The sequence below is a fragment of the Cebus imitator genome, unplaced genomic scaffold (assembly GCF_001604975.1).
Source record: "Cebus imitator isolate Cc_AM_T3 unplaced genomic scaffold, Cebus_imitator-1.0 Scaffold56, whole genome shotgun sequence".
Classification (NCBI taxonomy): Eukaryota; Metazoa; Chordata; class Mammalia; order Primates; family Cebidae; genus Cebus; species Cebus imitator.
In genome coordinates, this window is record NW_016107371.1 from 8,161,221 (window position 1) to 8,168,236 (window position 7,016).

Below are 7,016 nucleotides of genomic sequence, written 5' to 3' on the forward strand. Positions count from 1 at the left end.
TAACAGTTCTCTGATATCCTAGAATTCAGTTCAGTTCTGACACTACCTGGAGTTAGATCCCACAAGTTAAAGGGCAAGGCTCCCAAAAAAACTGCCCTTATTTTATTTTATTATTATTTATTTATTAATTTTCTGAGACAGAGTCTCGATCTGTCTTTCATGCTGGAGCACAGTGGCCCAATCTCAGCTCACTGCAACCTCTGCCTTTCAGGTTTAAGCGATTCTAGTGCCTCAGCCTCCTAAGTAGCTGGGATTACAAGTGCCCTCCACTGCACTCAGCTAATTTTTGTACTTTCAGTAGAGATGGGGTTTTGCCATGTTGGCCAGGCTGCTCTCGAACTCCTGAACTCCTGACCTCAAGTGATCCGTGCTCCTTGGTCTCCCAAAGTGCTGGGATTCCAGGCATGAGCCACCACACCTGGCCTAAGACTGCCCTTATTTTAGACTCCAGCCACAATCAGAGTCCCCGGGCTCCTCACACTTGTGTCTGACTTGGCTGCACATTTGGGGGTTCCCTCGACCCCCCTTTAGTTTGATAATTTGCTACAAAGATTCACAGAACTCACAGAAATGCATTACTTACAGTTTTATTAAAAGGACACAACTCAGGAAGAGCCACGTGGAAGACATGCACCATCTGGGAAGAAGTTGGGGGAGGGAACATGGAACACAGAACTTCGTGTCCTCTCTTCGTGGAGTCCAGGTATGTCATCATCCTAGCACTTCGATGTGTTCACCCACTAGGAAGCCCCCCGAGCCTTACTTTTCTGAAGTTTTACTTGTTTTTTCTTAATTAGGGTTTTATTACATCGGCATAATTGATTAAAACATTGGCCATGCAATTTAACTCAGTCTCCTGCCCCCTCCTCTGCCCAGAGGTCTAGTGGCTTAAATTCCAATCACATGGTTAGTTTTTTTGGCAACCAGCCCCATTCTGAAGCTATCTAGACCTTTTCTCCCAGTGTCACCTTTTTAAAATAACAAAGATATTGTTATCACTCAGGAAATTCTAAGGACTTTGGAAGATCAGTGCCAGGAACCATCCTTCACTAGACCATATATATTCTTTGTATATCACAGACCACCTCCTTGTCTTTGACCACAGGATCATTTATAGCAAAAAGATCATACCTGACTGAGCATAACTGATATTCTGAAGTATTTGCATCTCTCCCTGTATAAGCAAAGCCCAGTCCAGAGTGCCTATTCCTGTCAGGACCCATTTGTAGCTCGCCCATGGCCACTGGCATCAGTGTAAGTTGTTCTCTGTGTAGGGCCTTCCCCCTGGGGAATCTGCCCTCTAGCCATCTATCTGGAGTCTCTGTCTCTCTTTTTAGCAGACAGGACGATTTTTATGGGTAATTTTTTCCTCAGAAGATGTAAGAGGAACATGTCTACATTCACCCCTTCTATGCATTGCTGCAGCTCCCTAGAATCATTTTATGGGCCCAGGTGGTTATGTCAAGTCAATATACTGGGTATCTGTTCATCCACTCCAATCACCTTTTGATGCTGGAAGTGAGGTCCTCTTATGAGCATTGACGTGTCTTACTTTAATGCACCCCTCAAATTCCTATATTGATTTCCACAGGGTTATGTAAGGGCATCCCTTTAATAGATGAATCTCCCATTGCTCTTCTGCTTGACCACATGTCCAGGCCACTGGCCACCAGCAAGGAGTATGTAGAAACCCAAACATAAGAAACAGCATGCAATACAGCCCAACAAGCTGATTTGTTTTTACATTCTACTCTGGGTGCGGTGGCTCATGCCTGTAATCCCAGCACTTTGGAAGGCCAAGGCATGAGTCCAGGAGTTTGAGACCAGCCTGGACAACATAGTGAAACCCCATCTCTACAAAAAAGCCAGGCATGGTGACATGCACCTGTAGTCCCAGCTGCTCAATAGGGAGGATTGCTTGAACCAGGGAAGCAGAGACTGCATTGAGCCATGATCATGCCACTGCACTCCAACCTGGGTGACAGAGCAAGATGCTGTCTCAAAAAAAAATTTTTTTTTTTTTGTTTTACATTTTTTGATCGGAGTAGTGATGTTGTCTGATCCCACTGGAACCGCCATCCATAAACCAGCCTGGGCAATATAACAAGCCCCTGTCTCTATTTAAAAAAAAAAAAAAAAAAAAAAAAAATCCTCCAAATTGAGATAAATAAAGCAGATGTTTAGGAGTCCTTTTAATGTTGGAGGCTCAGCAGGGGGTCCCATTGGTCCACCCAACCTTCTATAGTGCTATATTAAGATCTTTATTTCAACCCACCAATGCCCATTTTATTTATCTCATTTCTTAATAACCATCTAAAAATTTCCACCCTGATGGAATGAATCCTTTGATTCTCCTGTGTCTTCTCATTGTCTTGTTAATTAATGTTCTTTATATCTTTATGACCCACATCAAGAAGCAGAGACAGCAAACCTGATAAGCCTTCTCTGTTGTTGAATTCCGCAAGAGTAAGTTTACATGGGGTGCCCTTGCAAAAGGGGTCCCTTTAATCACAGCATTTACCATGACTAGGTAATGGGCACATTCAGTAGATAAATATCCTGATCATCATAAATCCAGTTTCAGTGGTTTGCATACAAAACATATCAGCTGCTTTATCTGGGCTATTTCACTTGGCAGTTAAAGAGAGAATCAGAAAGTCCTTCTCAGGGCTTTTATTACACTTCTTACAGTGGATTTTATTCAGTCCACCAAGGCAGCTGTTCCCTCTGGAATAACCTGCTGTGTATCTGGATCACATACAGCCTTCTATGATTGTTCCATAGTGAGCTGTGGATCCCATATCATCCCAAACATAACCTTCTGTACTGCAGCATTCAAAACCAAAGGTATTGCCCCTAAATTAGATATTCTTACAGTCCATTTTAGTAAAGATTCTTCAGGAAGCTGATAACTATTCACAAAATAAAACAGCTCCTTCACACTACACCTGCTGATTTCAGTAGTTTTTTGGGTTTGTCCTCCTGCAACATGAAGTACCTTCTTATTGACCCAACTTTTTTTTTCTTTCATTTTAAAAACTTTATTTAAATGGAGACTGTTAGTCAAATGATTAGAAAACCAATAATGAAAAATAGTTCTTCAGGGTCTTTTCCTGGTGAGGCGGAGGAACACACCAAACTGCACTGGCCCTGTTGGGACAGGTCGCCCTCTGGGGGCCAGGCTCAGCCCTCGGGCGGCACGAGGTCCTGCAGGCTGTGGGCCCTCACACTCCAGCCCCCTACCTGGGGCCCAGCCCAGGCCTGCGGTGCATGATGGGGAAGGCCACTGACCAGCCCCTGGGCTTCGGCTCCTCTGAGGGGCATGGCCCCACGCCCTGCCCAGCCATAAATATATACAGATTCTGGGCATCTGGGGTGCCAGGCCTGAGGCAGAGCTGGGGTCCTGTCCCCCAGCCTGCAGCACAGCTACTCTTGAGACGGGGGATGGGGAGCTGGGGCTGCCACACCCCTCCCCTGCCTCCCTCTTGGGGTCACTGCCCTCAGGGGGCTGCCAGCTGGCCCAGGACACTGCGGAACTGCTGGGTGCTGTGGCGCAGCTCCTTGACCCTCTCCACCATGTCATGGGCAGCAGAGGGTGATGGGTACTGCAGGGCGGAGGCCTTGGTGGTGGCCACGATGCCGTGCAGGAGGTCGCACAGCAGGTTGCTGTAGTGGGCCACCTTGGCCTGCCGAGACAGTATGTCCTGGATGAACACCACCTTGTGGGCGCTGAGGATGACGAACTTGCTATGCGCCACGAAGATCTTGGGTGGCTGGTTAGTGGCCACAGCAGTGAAGAAGGTGTCCATGGCATTGGTCAGCGTGGTTGGGTTGGCCTCACACTGTTCCAGATAGAAGAGCAGCAGTTGCTGGTCCGAGGGCCCCAGGCTGCCCGTCCACCCCAGGTAGAGGGGCTGGGCCGGCGTCCAGTTGGCCAGGTCATGGTCTATGGGCCGTGACACCTCCTGTTCCAGGCGTTCGAACTGCTTCAGCTGCTGCAGCTCCAGCTGGCTCTTGCCCTGCCGCGTGATGCTGCCCTTTTCCAGCAGCTCCTTCTGGGTCTTCTCAAACTCTTCCTTCCCCTGTAGGTGGACGTAGTCATAGTCCTCCATCCAGCCACCCTCGCTGTTCTCATACTGCCCATCTGGCGAGTCCTGGGAGGTGAACTTAGGGGGTGAGGGCAGGGGCCGTGACTGGATGCTGCTGGCCTTGTCAGTGGGGTTTGGATGCAGGGTGCCACCCCCCTCAGGCCCCGGGGCAGGGGCCTTGGTCCGTCTGAAGAGCAACGAGGCGTTGCCGTGCAGGAAGAAGGCCAGCTGCTTGGCGTCCTCGGGCATGGCCGATGAGCAGGCCACCAGCTGGTCCAGGTCTTCAGGGGTGGCTCCCGGGCCTCCCCGGCCAGTGTCAAGGGCCTGACCATGTGCCACCAGTGTCTGGTGCACATATTCCATCTTCTGCAGTTGCTGGCTAAGCTTGGCGTGCAGAACGAGGTCAAATGTGTGGGCAGCGTTGCCAGCAACGCTGTGGGTGAACTCCAGCAGCTCGTGGACTGCACTCTGGACTGCAGCCACAGCGGCCCATAGCTCCTGCACCAGTGGCTCCTGTGGCTCAGGGGTGCTGCGCCAGCTTCTGGTCCCACCGGCGCTGCCTGCCAGGTCCAGGAGGTGGGCAACGGTGGCACTCACACCCTGCTGCAGCCGAGCCAGGGCCTCCACAGCAACTTCCAGCTCCAGGGGTTCTCGGCCCGGCCCCACCACCTCCAAGGAGGATGCCGACTGGCTGCTGCGTGTGCTGCCGGTGCTGGGGGCCTCACGCTCAGCTGGGGGAGGCAATGCATACACACCATCGTCAGCCTCGCCACCATCGGCCACCTCAGGAGGAAGCCCCTGTTCACGGGGCATGTCGTACAAGTGCCTGGGCCAGGCTGCCGCAAGCCAGGGGGCACATTGTAGAGGTCAGGAGCCGGGGGCGGCACATCATACAAGTCCTCGGTTGGCTGGGAGTCTGGAGGGGGCGCAGCCAGGACCAGCGGGGTGCGGGTCGGGTCAAAGGGCTTGGCCTTGGCGAAGGCCGGGGGCACATCATAGGTTTCCTCACGCAGCAGCGGGCCGTCGGGCACGTCCTTGCTCACCGATGGAGGAATGTTGTAGACTGCGTGCTGGCTGGACAGGGGCAGGCCCCTCATGCTGGGGAGCATGTCATACACCTCCAGCAACGAGACTCAGCCATTGGAACCCTTGACAGCCATGAGGGTGTGTCGTCTACTTCCTGGCCATACTGGCTGGGAAGCAGCCCCCCAAAAGGGGGCACATCATAGATGTCCTGGGGCACGGGGGACCAGCAGGTGTCGCGGAATGTCGTACTCGCCCTGCTCTGACTTTGCGGCCTCATGCATAGCCCTGTCCCACGCAGGTGGGCACCACCACTTTGCTAGGGGCTTTGTGCCCTCCCAGCTGCATGTGTCCATGGACAAGGGAACCTGGTAGATGTCATGCCCCATCCCAGTAGAAGGTGGTACCTGGTAAATGTCCTGGGCAGGGCCTCCAGGCCCTGGGGTTACATGGTACAGGTCTGTGGTCGGTCTGGGAAAATGGGTGATGGGGCGTCTGCTTCGAGAATGTAGATGTCTGCTTGGCTGGGGACAACTGGAACTGAGGGCTGGGACCAGGGGCTTGGTAGAGGCCTTGCTGAGTCTTGCTCGGGGTGGGCACCAGGTAGATGCTGTCGGGCAGGGGCTGGTAGGTGGTGGGGAGCATGGGCGTGTACTGGGACGTTGGAGGCGCTGGGGCATGGAGGCCCTGTGGGATGCTGTGCTGAGGCTGGGCCCGGGCAGCGGGAGGACCGGGGCCAGGCCCTGCTGACTTCTTATCGTACATGCCCACTAAGATCTTGAGGTGGTTCCAGTGCACGATGCCCTGGCGCCCGTGCAGTGAGCAGAGCCACCAGCTATCCAGGCCCTGCGTGTCCTGCTCCAGCACTGTCATGATGTCGCCCTTGCGGAAGGAGAGCTCATCTGGGGACTCGGCCACGTCGTCATAGAGGACTTTGACCAGCACGTTCAGGTGGTTCATGGTGTCCAGTGCGCCTGGAACCCCCCCTCCCCGGCACACACTGAGCTGCCCGGGCCGTGGCTCCGAGCACGCCGCGGCCACCCCGGTACCTCCGATCCAGCTGCCCAGAGCCAATCCAGCGGCGCTCGGAGTCCTTGCAACTCCTTCTGCTGTCCTATCATGGTTGTTCCCTTTGGGGTGGCTTGAGGCTAGTGGTCATAGCTGAGACCTACCAAAATCTTAGTTTGGTTCAGGGTCAACATGCACCCTAGCATTTTCTTTGACTCTCACTTTAGCTATATTATAGTTAGAGCCAAGGGATGTTTACTATATTTCTTATTATTTTGCATTTCTTTATGTATCCTGTGATGGTAGAACAAATCTGTGTCTTGATTGTAGTGATGGTTACATGAAGCTACCAATTGATTATATTGCACATAAACAAAAACCTTTGGTGCAAAACAGTACGATACTGTCTGTATTTACTCTGGGTACATCCATGTGGATCAAAAATATATAGAGAAAATTCTGAAAAGATACTTAACAAACATTGGTTAAATCTCCTTTTAGAGGAGTAGGCAGTGATTGAGGACCAAGGTAGTATAGCGGACTTTGTTGTAATGTTTTCTTTCCTTTCTTCCTTCTTTGTAAAGGAAGATGTGTTTGTTATTACTTGAGAATGTAAACGAAGAAGACTGGAAGGTTACATAGTTCATTGTAGTATCTCAGTGTAGTGAGATAAAGGACAGATTTTAAGACTGAATTTTCTCCAATGTGTGTTTGATTATCACTTTTGTAATTTTATTTTTATTAAGAATATTTTTAATCAGGTTTGAACATTTTATTACACCAAAAAAAAAAAAAAAAAAAACCAACGCAAGACAACCCTAGAAACCTTGTACCCATTAGCAATAAATCCTCATCTCCTTCCCACCCCCCACACAGCCCTAGGAAACTACTAAGCAA

At 51.1% G+C, this 7,016-nt stretch overlaps 1 pseudogene across 1 annotated transcript; it reads right to left on the minus strand.

The window, feature by feature from the left end:
• Nucleotides 1–3,262: 3,262 nt before the first annotated feature.
• Nucleotides 3,263–6,122, minus strand: LOC108304702 (annotated as a pseudogene). Its single transcript, XR_001825374.2, has one exon. The product of XR_001825374.2 is annotated as a breast cancer anti-estrogen resistance protein 1-like (transcript).
• Nucleotides 6,123–7,016: the final 894 nt, after the last annotated feature.